Below are 13633 nucleotides of genomic sequence, written 5' to 3'. Positions count from 1 at the left end.
ATTGCCTGCTCTTCCAAAGGTCCTGAGTTCAATTCCCAGCAACCATATCTGTAAAGAGGTCTGGCGCCCTCTTCTGGCCTTCAGGCATACAGACAGAATATTGTATACATAATAAATAAATAAATAAAAATTTATTAAAAAAAAGTTAAAAAAGGGATATTCCTCCCTTGGAGCCTCCTACTCTCAGGAGTTCGTTCTCACTTTTCTCCCCCACCCCACCCCCGCCCCTCGGTTTCTCGAGACAGGGTTTCTCTGTGTAGTTTTGGAGCCTGTCCTGAAACTTGCTTTGTAGACCAGGCTGGCCTCGAACTCACTAAGACCTACCTGTCTGCCTCCTGAGTGCTGGGATTAAAGGTGTGCGCTACCACCAGCCGGCTCACTTTTTCTTTTTTTTCCCCCACTTTTTCTTATGTCTATATTTGCTCTAAAAAGTAAAAGTGGCTCAGGGTAGAGCGCCTGCCCATAGAAGACCCTGGGTTTAATGCTAGGACTGTAAAAAGAGAAGAAACTCTGGGGACAAAGGGCGTCCTGTGTAGCATCCTGGTTTATCCTGCCACCCTTGAATGAGGTGCTATTCTCCCCATCTTTAAGTTAAAGGTGACAGCTTGCAAACCATGGTGAGGCTAGGGTTCAAATCGGCCTTCCTGAGCCCAAGGCTGCCCCACAGCACCAAAGGAGTGTCGTCCCCCAAAGCTTACAGTGACAAGAGACAGTTAAGTCTGCCTGTGATTCAGTGTAAGACAAGGCACCAGAGGGATTGGAGAGGAAGATGAGGAGCCAGGGAGTGTTCTACACAAAAGAAGAGTGCCACTTCCCCTTCAGCTCAGAGCCACCTACCCTTAGCCTTTCCTTAGAACCTTTAACTCCCTAAAAGCCTGAGGCTTGCGTATCAAGTGGACAGCTACCCACACTCCTCTGCAGCTCTAAGTTCCTTGACCCCCTTCTCGGCATGTCTCTCCAGCCTCAGTCTCTTAGAGCTACCTGAACAAGGTTCACCTGCTGCTGAAGGCCGGTGATTCACCAAACCCAACAATGCTAAGAGACCTGCCATACCAGCCCTGGGTCCAAGTCTAGCTAATGCATCACTAATACCACACACAATGTTGCCAACCCTCAAGCATGCCGAGTGTGCCTGACCTTGCAGGTCCTGTGTTCTGCCACTGACCTTCGGCTTCGGGCATTCTCCAGCATAAGGAGCCTCCCTCAAGAAGAAAGGCCTGAAGTGGGCAGGGACTGCAGCTCCTAGGCAGCTCCGAGCCCACTGATGAAGAAAAAGGGATGGCCAGGCCTGGAGAGATGGCTCAGATGATAAAATGCTTGCCGTGTAAGCATACACACCCGAGTTCAGACCTCAGAACCCATGTGACAAAGGCCAGGCATAATGGCCCGTGCTTACAATAACAATATTGGGGAAGCAGACAGGCAGATCTCTGGGACCCAGCCGAGCTTAGCAGGTGATTCCCAGGGCTATCAGAGACCTATCTCAAAAAACAAGATGGAGCCGGGCGGTGGTGGCGCACGCCTTTAATCCCAGCACTCGGGAGGCAGAGGCAGGCGGATCTCTGTGAGTTCGAGACCAGCCTGGTCTACAAAGGGAGTTCCAGGACAGGCTCCAAAGCCACAGAGAAACCCTGTCTCGAAAAAACAACAACAACAACAAAAAAAAAAAAAAAAAAAACACAAAAAAACAAGATGGACAGCTTCTGAGGAATGACACCCAAGATTAGTTTCTGGTCTCTGCACACACAACACATGCATGTACCCACAAACATGAAGACACACATACACCAACAGAAGATCATTCCAGCTGACCCTTGCCCTGCTCCTGCTGACCCAGGGCCCAATCCTCTTCCCATAACGAACTGAGCAGAGATGTGAAGTCCTTGAGATATAGGGTGGGAAAGCCAGTTATCTCTTAATTGATCGGCAAGACCCGAGGTCTTAGTTTCCCCACTGTGAAAGAATGAGGTTAGCCTGGACACCTGGGAGATGGGACACTCTGGAATATCCAGGTCTGAGCCGGGCAGTGGTGGCGCACACCTTTAATCCCAGCACTCGGGAGGCAGAGGCAGGCGGATCTCTGTGAGTTCGAGTCCAGCCTGGTCTACAAGAGCTAGTTCCAGGACAGGCTCCAAAGCTACAGAGAAACCCTGTCTCGAAAAACTAACTAACTAACTAGAATAGAATAGAATATCCAGGTCTGGCCGGGTGGTGGTGGCACACGCCTTTAATCCCAGCACTCAGGAGGCAGAGGCAGACGGATCTCTGTGAGTTCGAGACCAGCCTGGTCTACAAGAGCTAGTTCCAGGACAGGCTCTAAAACCATAGAAAAACCCTGTCTAGAAAAACCAAAAAAAAAAGAATATCCAGGTCTGTTTCCTTACACGGCTCTACTGCACCTGAATTTCCTTCTCCAAGCACTTGGTCTTGGGTGGATGTTTGCTGAGTGAATTCAGTTGTGTGTCTATTATTAGGGGAGGTGGTAGGTTTCAGGGTACCTACAAATGGAAGTGTCTTCCAAGGGCAAGAGGTCTCTTCCTCATATCGGGGCACTCACTGGGGTCAGGTACAGACTTGAAAAAGGGCTGGAGAGGGGAGAGATGATATTGCCATTACTGGTCAGCTGTGATGACCAAAAGGACCCAACTCCTCAGCTTCATTCCCGGGACTCCCACCTACCCGAGGCCACACCAGCAGCCGCAATGTACAATCGCTGGTCTCTACCCTCTACCCTTCCTCATCTAACTTACCCACTCCAGCTTTACAAAGCAAATCCAGAAGCCATCCTCACTCACAAGGAAACAGCTATCAGGAGGGGCCTGCCAGACCCAACTTGATCTAAGGTCTGTGGAGATGGTCCCCACCACTCAGGAGGGAGAGGGGGACGAACAGGAAGGGCGAGAGGAGGAGGAGGGGCACCACAGTTGGGGCTGAGGCACTGTAAATGGCCGTGTGGGCTCTGATGAAGAATAGTGTGGCTCAAGGGAGAACTGGCTCAGGCAGGCTGGGATATGCCAGTCAGACGCAGAGGACCCTGGGAGCAGACCTGGGAAGTACGAGTGGAATTGGGCAGTTTCCAGGTTGAAGTGGCATTTCATGGGTCACGGTCAGTCTCAGATGCCAGGACACCTTACCCTGCTCGGTTCCACAGACCCTGGGCCCCCCAGATGCTGGAGCAGGTTGGGTCTGGCAGGCCCCTTCTGGGGCATTTCCTTGTGGGTGAGGATGGGTCTGAAGGTTTCCCTGGCTTCTGTAGAGTGAGTGGGTAAGTTAGGCATAAAGGAATGACTTCTGTCCTCCCCCCACACCAAGATACCACAGGACAAGTCACCAAAGCTCCCAGAGCCTCAGTTTCTCCCCTTTTTATTGCTGGGATCAAGGGGAGCGTGGTGAAACCATAGAGATCCTGTCTGATGGCAGGGACTGCTCTCCCACAGGCTCCCAGCCCAGGCTGATTCAGAAGGCTCAGCAGCCTCCAGGAGCCTCTGCTGGGCTCCCACCCACTCCTGGCCATGACTGGAGGAAGACACCAAGGGCTATTAGATGGGAGTCCCCTCTCCTAGCCATCTGTAAAGGCACACACGGACCCCTCCCTGTGCTGGGTACTACCTGGCCTCTCCCGCATCCAAGACAAAGGACTTGAGGGGCCCTTGCTGCTCCCTCACCGCAACAGTCTTGGCACTGGAAGATTCTCAGCCCCTTTGCCCATCCCCCACCAGGGGCATCTGGAGCAGATGGGAAGCCCCTGCTCCTGAAGCAGACTCTTTCCCACCCTCATGCCCCTCCCAGTCCAGCCACCAGCTAACTAGGGCCTCCCCCTCCTATCTGGGGGGATGGGCAGTGAACAGCCACAGTCAAGGACTGTGCCTACTCAGGCTGGAGATGCCTAAAGGAAGGTGTCCCAGCTGCAGTGCCAGAAGGGTCACTCAGGTTGAACCTCTGAACTCCCAGGGGGCCAACCGGCTATAAAGGAAGTTTCTAGAGGCCTTTTTAGGAAGACCTGTGAGCTCCCCCTCCGCCCCCAAGCAGGGCACAAATGAGGAGAAGAGCCAGGCCTACCCTCTCCTCTCCGTCACTCATCTCCCATGGAGAGATGGGGGGCATCTCTAGGGGAAAGATGTCCCAGCTGCCTAAGGACAAGGCCCCAGCTACATCCAGACTAGGAAACTGGCTGACATGCCCTTTCCCACAGATGCAGATGCCCGCTGGTCCTTTTCCATCCTGAGCCTCAGTTCCCTCGCTTACCAAACTGGGATTAATGGGCCTGTCACAGACTTGGCAATTGCAGGTGGGATGCAGTCTCTGTCAAGTTGGCCAGTGGAAGCCATGTACGCTGGTTGGATTTTTCCAAGAGATATTCAGGCGGGATCAGCACCCCATCCCTCAACCCGACCCACCTGGGGACGTCTGCCATGTTTTATTAGCCAGAGTAGGAAGGATGGCTCTGGTAAGGTGGGAGATGTGGGGCAGACAGTCAGGTTTTTCCCTGCAAACACCCCCAACTACTAGTACCAGCAGGCTCTGTCTTGTTCCTGAGATCCGAGCAATGGCTCAGTCTGGGGAGGTGCTTGTTAAAAATGCCCAGTCCCCAACCTGGCCACACTTGTAGTAAAATTCACTACGATAGGGCTCAGAGAAGCCACCTCAAAAACACACTGGGTCAGTAGATGCGTCCCACAAGCCGGCTGAGGCTGCCGTCCACACATCTGGAACGGGGACAGTCACCTGTTCTGGTGTCCTCTGAGAGGTGAGTCCCCATATGCATGCATGGATTCTAATTCAGTATGGGGATGCTGCACAACTCCTGAAGGAGGGAGCTTCTAAGCAGAGGGTGGAAACCCCAATGCTCTGCCCGAGACCCTTGTATCAGGTAAGAGGGGGTCCCTCACACTTAGCACCTACCCACGGCAGCCACAGGGTCCCTATCATCCTTGAAAGGGGAAAGGGCCCTCCCCACTCAGCACCTTGTAAGGATGGTTTCCAAATAACAACCATAAGCGAACAGAGAAGGAATTTAGGGGCAGCCCTAGGAAAGGTTTAGCCCCTCACTCTGCCCTGATTGATGGTCTGTCCTTTGAGATCCATTTTTCCCACTTAGGTAAAGAGCCCACCTCATTTTTCCCCTGGGATGCAGGAACCTACAGAGAGGCACAGGAAGATGGGGGATCCAGCCAGGAGCATAGCGCACCCCCCCTCAGCCTTCCTTCTTTCCTAAAGAGCCCCAATGCCTCCCAAAAAGCAGAACTGCAGGCCCCAGCCTCAACATCTGGTCCCCCAGTCACAGCTGTTACCCTCCTCCCTCATCCTGGGATAGCCCCAAACCCTGCCCAGCACTGGCACCGCCCTCTCCCCTACGTGGGAAATTCAGATTCCAGGAGAATCCAGCTGGGGAGACGGGAATGTGCATGGGAAAATGTCGTGAGGAAAAACACACTCTTCACTCCACACCAGAGCCAGCACAGACCCTGGAACAATTTAGGTGGCCAGTGGACCCTCCCACTCCACAGGGCCAAGGCTGGGCTAGCCTTGGAGGGGAGCCTGAGACACAGAGGTGAGCTCCAGCGTCTCTCCAGGCCCTAAGGAGGGGCCCTGGTGTCCAATTTGCCCTCTAGCCCCTCACTGGTATTCCCACTAAGGAAAGAGGGCGCAGAAGAAATGGCTATGGCTACCCTTTTGCAGCTGAGCTTTTTAGAAACAAAAGCTTTGTGGGGACGAGGTTTACACGATTGTTTAAAATGAGGTTTTGGGATGTCTGTGGCATCCAGTTATTCATACTGGCTCCACCCACGGATAATTGAGAGTTAGCTTTTGTTGGACGTAGCCTTCCTCCCTGCCCCCACTGACAGACGAACCTACTGTTAGGACTCAGAAAGCTCACCTTACCTGACCCTTGGTTTTACAGATGAGGAAACTGAGGCCTGCAAAGAGGAAGAGCCGGGCTAAAGAACACCCAAAAGGTAGTGGTTGTGCCAAGATTCGAACCCAAGACACAAAAACAGGGTGTTTTGGCCAGGAGCTTTTTCCCATTCACCCTTCACACAGATTGTGTCCTGGCTCCAGCAAGTCCCCCCAAAGCCACTGACCCCAAAAGTAGTAGTGCCTGGAAGTGGGGTGACTCATTGTCTGGCTTCCCATCCCCCCATCTATGAGGGAGGGTTGGCAGGTGTCCCTGCATAGAGAGAGCCAAGAGCGGGAGAGTTGCCCCAGGGGGCCTGGGGCTAGGGTCACTCTGGGGACGGAGAGCCCCAGCTGGAGGGATTTAACACCAAAGGTCAGGGGTCACAGACAGGGAAGGGCAGGCAGGCATAGGGGGTCAGGGGGTCAGCAGTAATGGTAGCTCCGGAAAGAAGGGGGAGGGGGAAAAGCTAAAAAAACAGGGCTGCTTCCAAGGGGTCCCCACCCACAAAACCAAAGCCTGGCACTGCCTCCTGCCTGACTGGCGGCAGCACACAGGGTCGTACTGAGCTGGGAATGGGCTATGTAATGGGCTAGACTGGGCTCAGCAAGGGGTGTCTTAGGAGACCCCCACAGGTGCAACCCCTCCCCCATTACAGGCCAGGGCCAGCTGTGAGGCCCAGCCTGAGCCCACGGGGAAGAAAAAAGGAGGCAGGCGAGAGGGAGGGCTCTGAGGTCACTAGAGAGGGATGTGTGGGCTGGGCTGACACAGCTGTGGTACTGTGCCACCAGAGTGGAGCCTGGGGAGAGTTGGGCACGCTGAAGTGGTCAAACTCCCCGAGCCTAGGGGCTTCGGAAAGCTAGCAAAGATATCAATTGTCTCCCCAGGCTCTGGTTCAGCCCCACCTTCCCTCCAGGATGCCAGGACAGCTGGGAGGCTGCTGTGCAGGGTACCTGCCACAGAGGACCAAGGCTGAGGGCTTAACCCTGGCCCAGACGAAGACCCATGGGTGCTCAGGCACTGGTAGGGCCACTGGCTGTCCTGGCTGCCCCCTTGGTGTCAAGTATTCCCTCTAGAGCCAAGATCTTGGGCTGTGATGGCTGGGGGCCCAGGGCTCCTCCCAGCATCCCTTCCAGCTTCCCAGGCCCCAGGGCAGGGCTGGGCAACTCCCTGCAACCAGTGCTTCCCGGCCACCCTCTGGCTGGGCTGGGCGGGCCCTCCAGGATAGGCAGACAGGCAGCATGCTACCCTGCTGTGGCCTGAGTACCCTACTGGGCAGGGCACTGTGCCAAGGCGTCCAGGTGCCAGCCCGGACTCCAGGCCCATCCCAGGGGGCCTGCGGGGAGGCACAGGAATCTTCCTGGTTGGAGGGGAATGCACCTGCCTAGCCCCCTCCTCCAGTCCCACCCTTAAGATACAATCACTCACCCTCCCCATCCTGCCAGGTCCCTCAGCTGCTACTATCCACCTTGCAGGAGTGAACCAGACGCTAGACAGTTCTCCAGCTCCCAGTGCTGAAACAAGGGACGCCCCACTCCCTGCCTTTCCCAGGGCTTGCTAAGGGCAGCAAGAAGACTTTCCTCAGACAGGGAGGGCACCTTCCAAACAACCTGGGCGTACCGGTGAGCAAAGGCGGCTGCCTGATGCCCTTTACAACTTCATGCCCAGGCTCCGGGTGCCCCCTCTCACCTCACAGCGCACCCCCACCGAGACCGCCCAACTTCCCCACTGAAGTTTGTGCCCGCCCCGGGCCGGGCCGCAGTTCGGCTCGGCCTCCAGACAGAAGGAGGGAAGGGAGGAGAAAAGACGGAGATCGAAGGATCCAGCCAGGGAGCGAACGAGGGAGGGAGCGCGCAAACCAGCGAGCGCAGGGGCCTCAGCGAGGGCTCACAATGGCCCGGGGCGAGGCATGGACGCGCGAGGGGAGGCGACCCTCAGGCCCCGCGGCCCCGCGTGGTAGGCAAGACCCCAGCTGGGTACGCGACCTCCTGGCGCGACACCCGGGGGCGTCCTACCTCTGCGGCCGGGCTGACGGGCTCCGGCTGCGGGTTCCGGCGGTCGGGGGACAGCGGGGGGCAGGCGAGGGGGAGGGCCGGGGCGGGCGGGGGCCCGGGCGCGAGGCTCACGGGGCGCGGGCTCCCCTGGCTCGGCCGCCCGGCGCCCGGCCGCTCCGCCACATCTGCAGCTCGGGGCAGGGAAGGTGGCCGCGGCGGCCGGGCCGTGCGGGGACGTCTTTGCGAGGGAGGGAGGAGAGAGGAGGAGGGAGGGGGCGGGAGGAGGGACCGTCGGCCGCGGAGGAGGGCGAGGAGGAGGGGCGCGGGGGGCGGCCTCCCTCCCTCGCGGCTCACTCGCTCCCGCCCTCCCTGCAAACCCCTCTCGCCACCGCGGCCCCAGGCCCGGGGCGCCAGCTGCCAGGCGGAGCGTGCGCGTCTGGGGGAGGGGGCGGCCGGCTGGGCCGGGGGAGGGGAGGAAGGGCGGACAGCAGCGGGAGCGGACACCGGGAAGGAGGGAGGGAGCCCCGCCGCGGCCGAGGCTCGCGTCCTCCTCGACCCCCCACCCCGCCCGCCGAGGTCCCGCCCCCGGCCCGAGGGCAGCGCTAGGACACGGCCGGGAGGTGGCCTGGGAGGTGGGGGGGAGGGGGGGCGGGGGAGACGAGATGTCCCGCCCCTGGGGAAGCCTGGGAGAGGGGCGGGCGCGCCGGCCTGGAGGAAAAGCCCCAAGGACCGGGAAGATGGAGGAGGCGGCTGCGGCAGAGGGGCGGGGACCCTCGCCTCCTCCAGTGGGGTCACCTTGGCCAGGGCCCCGGAGCCCTGGGCAGCCGGGAAGGCGCTAGGAATGCCTCTCTCAAACGGCCCCGATTTCCCCGCCCAGCCCAGTTCCAGGAAAGCTCGGGCAGAGGCTTTTTCTGATTGTGACAGGTTCGAGGCCACGCTCCACACTTCCAGCTTTGCCTTGTCTTCAACCTCAGTTCCCCTCATGATGAAATAAGCGCAGCGCAAGGCCTGGCTGCAACCAATGCAGGATTCCGGTATCTTGGTGACAACAGCCGGGACAGCTGTGTCCCCCAGCCTGAGCGCCGCAGGGGTCACCGCATTTGGGATCAGTAAGTTCAATGAGTTGGTCACTGAGAAGTGGATGCAAGTCAGTGGATGACGCTTCACACGGCAACTAAGCTATTTTCCACCTTTTCCTGGGAAGCTCGGGCTTGCGTTCTTTAGTGTTTTCTTTGGGCGATTCCTGAGTCCGCGCCTAGTATCTTCTTACCTGTCTTCTGTCTGGTGACAAATCTGGGTTCAAAAAGACAGCCCTCTTGATCCGAAGCAGGACTTGAGCACAGGAAACAAAAAGGCACTTCAAATTCAGCATCCCCAGTAGGTGAAGTACTGACTCCGGTTTGGAATTCTGTTTTCACTCGGGCATTTGATGCCGCGATCTGCACCAGAGCCAACATCAAGACGTGGGTCTTGATCGCAGGGCATCCTCATCACCAGGCACTGCTCTTGGCACACGCTCCTGATCTGGTGCGCAGGTAGAAACGTAATTGGTGCTCCTAACGTGGTGAACAAATGGACACGTAGTCAGTACTCTTAACCGATTATGTAGTCACGATGGGTGCTCGTCACATTTGTGAACGAAGACGCATACTAAGTGCTTATGATCTTTCTGTTCGTGAAAGGGATTTAAGAAGGACGGTTCACTAGGAGCAGACGGCAAGGATAAGGGTGCTTCCCCAACCTCATTTCTCATGTGTGGATAATGTCGCAGTGCTGCCGGTTAAACATTAGCTGGCAGATGGACCCGGGGAAGGCCAGCTCTGGGACCTAAAGCTTCCAGGAGGGGGCTGTTAAGGGCCGACTCTCTGGATCCTTCCACTAGCGGAACGACACAAGGCGGAGGCGAAGGGCTGCAAAGCGCCCCCTCCGGGCGTCTTGAATCTGTCATTCAGCTGTTCTGTTCTGTTAGCCTTGTTCCAGCGGTGTATCTCAGCCAGGCTAACTGTAGTCCTGAGACTAAACTGGCTGGCTGGTATAAATCTTAATTTAGGAAAAAAATGCTAATTGAGGAGCTGGGGGTATAGCTCAGTAGTACAGCGCACGTTTCTGGGTCCAATCCCTGATACCAGAAAAGAAAAAATAATATCAAGTGCTTGTGGGACACCTGGCACTGTGTAATTGTAGGGACAAAAGGCCAACAACCCAGCTGGGGAGACTTGGCCCTAAGAAACTTCGCCTTCAAAATGTATTTTTCTTCATTTTGCTCCCAGGGAGAACTCAGACCCAGGATCCTGAGGATCTGGGAGCACAGAGGTACACTTAATATAGGCTAATGACCTATATTATGGCAAGCCTTGCCCAATTCCAAGACCTAGCTGGTGTCCTCATGACTACCAGGGGTCAGGAGGAGGAACCAAAACAAAATTTGGTCGTTTCCTGCAAAACCAACAAGATTAAAGAAAGAAGCCTGAAATCCAGCACTTGGGAGGATCACCACAGGCTGCGGTCAGTCTGCACTACACAGTGAGTTCAGCACAGCCTTGGCTACAAAGTGAAATCTATCTCCAACATGTGGGAGGTAGAGGCAGGAGGATCTCTATGAGTTCAAAGCCAGCCTGGTCTACAAGAGCTAGTTCCAGGACAGGCTCCAAAGCTACAGAGAAACCCTGTCTTCTCCAAAAGCCTAAATTAATTAATTAATTAATTAATGAAAATAAGCCGGGGATTGGTGGTACCCGCTTTCAATCCCGGCACTCCAAAGGCAGAGGCAGGTGAATCTCTGTAAGTTCGAGGCCAGCCTGATCTACAAGAGCTAGTTCCAGGACAGACACCAAAGCTACAGAAAAACCTTGTCTTGAAAAAACAAACAAACAAACAAACAAACAAAAACAGAAAGAAAGAAAGAAAGAAAGAAAGAAAGAAAGAAAGAAAGGAGTCTTGGCCAGGATGCACGCCTTTAATCCCAGCACTCGGGAGGCAGAGGCAGGTGGATCTCTGTGAGTTCGAGACCAGCCTGATCTACAAGAGCTAGTTCCAGGACAGACACCAAAGCTACAGAAAAACCTTGTCTTGAAAAAACAAACAAACAAACAAACAAAAACAGAAAGAAAGAAAGAAAGAAAGAAAGAAAGAAAGAAAGAAAGAACTCTGTGAGTTCGAGACCAGCCTGGTCTACAAGTGCTTGTTCCAGGACTACTAGGACTTACACAGAGAAACCCTGTCTCAAAAAACAAAAAAGTGAGTCTTGAACTAAGGATGGATGGAGCTCAATGGTAATGCATTTTCCTAGCATTGGCAAGGCCCAGTTCCAGCCCTAGCACCACCAAAAACAGTTGAAAGGCTGATGATGCAAAGACAGGAAGAGCAGAAGTTCAAGGTCATCCTAGGTTATATGATAATTTTGGACCAGCCTGGCATATATAAAATCTCAAGAATTAAATTGAGCGGGGGAGCCAGAGAGATGGCTCTTGCAGAGGTCCTGAATTCAGTTCCCAGCAACCACATGGTGCCTCACAACCATCTACAATGAGATCTGGTGGGCAAGCATACATGCAGGCAGAACACTATACATAATAAATAAATCAATCTTAAAAAAAGTTAAATGGGGGTGGGAGGAAAGAGGGAGAGAAAACTTTGGTTGGGATGTAAAAACAAAAAGTAAATGAATAAACAAAAACAACAACTACAAAGAATTAACGAGGTGCCGAAGAGATGCTTAGAAGTTAAGAGCACTTGCTCTTGCAGAAGTTCTGGGCTCCATTCCACATGGTGCTCACAACCATAACTTCAGCTCTAGGGGCACCAAGCATGCACATGGTAAAATATGAATAAACATGAACTAAAATAAAAACGAACCTTTATGTTGCAAAGCCAGGTGTGGTGGCGTGGACTTTTAATACCAGCACTCAGAAGTAGATCACGGTAAGTTTGAGACTGAAAGACCCCCAAGGTGGGCTGCCTTTCAGTCTGGAGAGACCCTCCCAAGGAACAACGAGTCCACTCGTGCGGATGCAAACAGCAAGAGGTTTATTGGGTGGGCACAGGTACCTGTGGGCAGCAAATCCCTTCGGAGGACTTGCGCGCCTTCAGGTTGGGGCAGTGGGTTTTTATGGGGTAGGGCAGCAAAAGCGCGGATACAGAAGCGAGAAGCGTAGTTACAGGGTTTTCATTGGTCAGTTTGAATGTGGCCGAGCTCAGAGCAGGGCAAGGTCCCTAGTTTCCGAGAATTTAGCCGTGGGCTGCCTTGGCTCTTATCTAGGGCCGACAGGGTGCCTTTCTCGGTATCCACCGTCCCCCGGTCCTCCCCCTGGCCCAAGCCACAGGGGTCCCTATCTCGTTTTGGCAGCTTCTAAAACTGTCCTCCCCCCTGGCCCAAGCCACAGGGGTCCCTATCTCGTTTTGGCAGCTTCTAAAACTGCCCTTTGTTTAAACCCTGGATATTTAGTACAAGCCTTGCAAAATGGCTTGTACTAAAACAGGTGCTAAGTTGTTTAACAAGCTTGGCGGGGGGTCTTTCAATAGGAAAGAGGGCAGCAGAAGCAGATTACAGAAGCAAATGCGTGGTTAGTGGTCAGTTGGAATGGGGCAAGGGGCATAGGTGGTTTTTCCTTTCCCAGCACAGATGTATGGCAACAGATTTCCTGTTAATTGATGTCCTGTCTTATCCTATTCTATGGATATAGATAGCCTGCTTTACAGCCAGGGACCCTGACCTCACTCTGTACTTACATTTGTTCGTCAAAAAGCCTTGTGAAATGACATTACCGCAGCTAAGCTGGGATCTTTCATAGGAGGCATTGTTTCTTTTGTGAACTGCTGATATTCTAAGTTTGGTACATATGCTGGCTATAGGCATCCTGTTTCCCCAAGCAGGCAGAATGTTCTCATGAGAGCAGGCCAGCTGCGGGTTCTGGGGGGGTGTTCAGAGGGTCTTTCAAGACCTTATGTTGAAAAACTGGAGAGACCATAGGACTCAGGATGAGCAAACAGGTCTCAAACTCTGACTTCTGCCCATAGTCAAGCACGCCCTACCTGTGGAAGCGCAGTCTGCAGGGTCCTTTATGGGGCTTTGCGAGCTCAGTGGAAGGCTTCTGGAAAAGGCTTCCAGTGTGGCTGGAAGAGAATAGGAAACAAATGGTAGCTATTATTGTTATTCCTGAAGCTATAGCCCATGCTGAGCAAGGTCTAGGTAAAAGCAGTGATCGAAGGAATGAGAGCAGGATGGGGCTTACTAACCTTGTGCTGTGCGCACTGTGAGCAGGGACCAACAATCCAGCCCTCCCCTCCGTTGGTTGGTGCTGGCCCTACTGAGTCTGCAGGGCTGGGGCTGCCTATGTATGGGTGGGGTGTTTGTTCTGGAAGTGGTCCTGGTTGTTCCTCACACCCTTCTCCAGGAGAAAAAGCAAGCCTAGAGTGAGCGGTAAGGCCCACCCTGGGCCTAGCTATACAGTTCAGTAGCACCCGCCTATAGGGCCAAGGGAAAATGTCCAGGACACACACTCCTAAAACCTGGCTAGGTCTGGCAGAGTTGAGAGAGAGCGCGTGCCTCAAGTGCTCCTGTGTCAGAAGTTGGCCCTGGATGCTGCAGGGTAAGGACAACCGCAAGTGGACTCCATCCGGCTACTCTGCCCTCAGAAAATTCCCTGAGAGGATTCTTTCAGCCATCTGGCTTCCTGAACATGCAACCCCGCAGTTACATTGAGCTGGCACACTGGTGTGACACAGCTGGTTGGAATGTCTGTCT

The 13633-nt window shown here is 54.5% G+C and overlaps 1 protein-coding gene across 3 annotated transcripts in view; it reads right to left on the bottom strand.

Moving 5' to 3' along the window:
- The window catches only part of Glis2 (GLIS family zinc finger 2), a 22642-nt gene extending 13920 nt beyond the window's left edge, over positions 1-8722 (bottom strand). For 2 of the 3 annotated variants that reach the window (XM_026780997.1, XM_013347227.2), the window contains exon 1: positions 7912-8722. The gene's annotated coding sequence lies outside the window, so the exon portion shown is untranslated. Of the gene's footprint in view, positions 1-2502; positions 6317-7911 lie in introns of those variants that run through there. The other variant, XM_026780998.1, reaches the window with a different exon arrangement.
- Between the last annotated feature and the right edge of the window lie 4911 nt (positions 8723-13633).

The sequence above is a fragment of the Microtus ochrogaster genome, chromosome 7, assembly GCF_000317375.1.
Source record: "Microtus ochrogaster isolate Prairie Vole_2 chromosome 7, MicOch1.0, whole genome shotgun sequence".
NCBI lineage: Eukaryota > Metazoa > Chordata > Mammalia > Rodentia > Cricetidae > Microtus > Microtus ochrogaster.
The sequence above is the reverse complement of the archived record's forward strand: the minus strand, read 5'-3'. Positions and strand labels throughout refer to the sequence as shown.